This window comes from Colobus angolensis, unplaced genomic scaffold, assembly GCF_000951035.1.
Source record: "Colobus angolensis palliatus isolate OR3802 unplaced genomic scaffold, Cang.pa_1.0 Scaffold284, whole genome shotgun sequence".
In the NCBI taxonomy this organism is placed as follows: domain Eukaryota; kingdom Metazoa; phylum Chordata; class Mammalia; order Primates; family Cercopithecidae; genus Colobus; species Colobus angolensis.
In genome coordinates, this window is record NW_012116088.1 from 3,761,663 (window position 1) to 3,763,322 (window position 1,660).

General features: G+C 46.8%; 1 protein-coding gene across 1 annotated transcript in view; it reads left to right on the plus strand.

The window, feature by feature from the left end:
* Positions 1-209: 209 nt before the first annotated feature.
* Positions 210-1,660, plus strand: part of PROM1 (prominin 1) — a 125,181-nt gene continuing 123,730 nt past the window's right edge. The window contains exon 1 of the mRNA XM_011948851.1: positions 210-219. The gene's annotated coding sequence lies outside the window, so the exon portion shown is untranslated. The remainder of the gene's footprint in view (positions 220-1,660) is intronic.

A 1,660-nucleotide genomic window follows, 5' to 3' on the forward strand; every position in this document is an offset into this window, starting at 1 on the left:
ACTCTGATGCCCTGTCCTACTGTGGCTTAACTGGTATTCAAGATAACAAAGTCCTCTTTACTCTTCCCCTCTTTTCTTGAAGCAGAAGGAATGGGTCTCTTCATGCTATTTTTAATCAGTCCAGCCACTAGCATTGGGACTGATGCAGACACTAAGGATCCAAACGATTTTTTGTTTGTTTTTTAATTGCACTGGGATTAGGCAACAGAAGGGTCTAATGTGGCTGAGAGTTTTTGAGAGTGGAGCGTTTTTAGGAGGGTAGCTGCATTCCAAGTAGAGAGCTCTGCTGGGGTAAAAGAGGCATGAGTGCTAGAAAAGGGCAAGCAGTGGTGAAGAGCCACTAACAGTGCTACCTGGGGTTGGGGCAAGGGTGTTACAAGCACTCCCTTAGCTCCCCTGTCTGGTGTCTCAGTAAGTCGCATGCCCTCCAAGTCTACTGGCTCTAAGCTCAGCATTTGGGCTTGCTTAGGAGTTGCTGTCCTTTTGGCACTAAACTGCCTTAAAGGTTATTTAGGGCCCCAGAGCACTTTACTGAAACTCAAGTTTTCACCACTGGTATGGGCTGTTCCCTCTGGCTAGAGCTTGTCTGTGGAGAAAAGAAAGATCAGACTGTTACCATGTCTATCTAGAAAGAAGAAGACATAAGAGACTCCATTTTGTTCTGTATTTGAGCTGCTGTTAATCTGTGAGCCTACCCCCAACCTTGTCCTTGCAAGAGACATGTGCTGTGGTGACTCAAGGTTTAATGGATTTTGGGCTGTGCAGGGTGTGCTTTGTTAAACAAGTGCCTGAAGGCAGTATGCTTGTGAAAAGTCATCACCATTCTCTTAATCTCAAGTACCCAGGGACACATACACTGCCAAAGGTTGCAGGGACCTCTGCTTAGGAAAGTTAGGTATTGTCCAAGGTTTCTCTCCATGTAATAGTCTGAAATATGGCCTCCTGGGAAGGGAAAGACCTAATCATCCCCCAGCCTGACACCCGTGAAGGGTCTGTGCTGAGGAGGACTAGTATAAGAGGAAAGAAGGCCTATTAGCAGTTGAGATAGAGAAAAGCATCTGTCTCCTGCCCTTCCCTGGGCAATGGAACATCTCGGTGTAAAACACAATCTATGTTCTGTTTACTGAGATATGAGAAAACCGCCTTAGGGTGAAAGGTGGGACTTGCTAGCGCAATGCTGCTCTTTATGCACTAAAAAGGTCTATGGAGATGTTTACATATGCATATCAAGGCACAGCATTTTTCCTTAAACTTATGTCACAGAGATCTTTATTCATATGTCTTACTACTGACCTTCTCCCTACGAAGATCCTATTATCCTGCCACTTCCCTTTTTCGAAGACGGTAAAGATAATGATCAATAAATACTGAGGGAACTCAGAGACTGGTGCCGGCGTAGGTCCTCTGTATGCTGAGCGCTGGTCCCCTGGGCCCACTTTTTCTTTTTCTTTTTTTTTTGAGACGGAGTCTAGCTCTGTCACCCGGGCTGGAGTGCAGTAGCCGGACTCAGCTCACTGCAAGCTCCGCCTCCCAGGTTTACGCCATTCTCCCGCCTCAGCCTCTCATGTAGCTGGGATTACGGCGCCCGCCACCTCGCCCAGCTAGTTTTTTGTATTTTTTAGTAGAGACGGGGTTTCACCGTGTTAGCCAGGATGGTCTC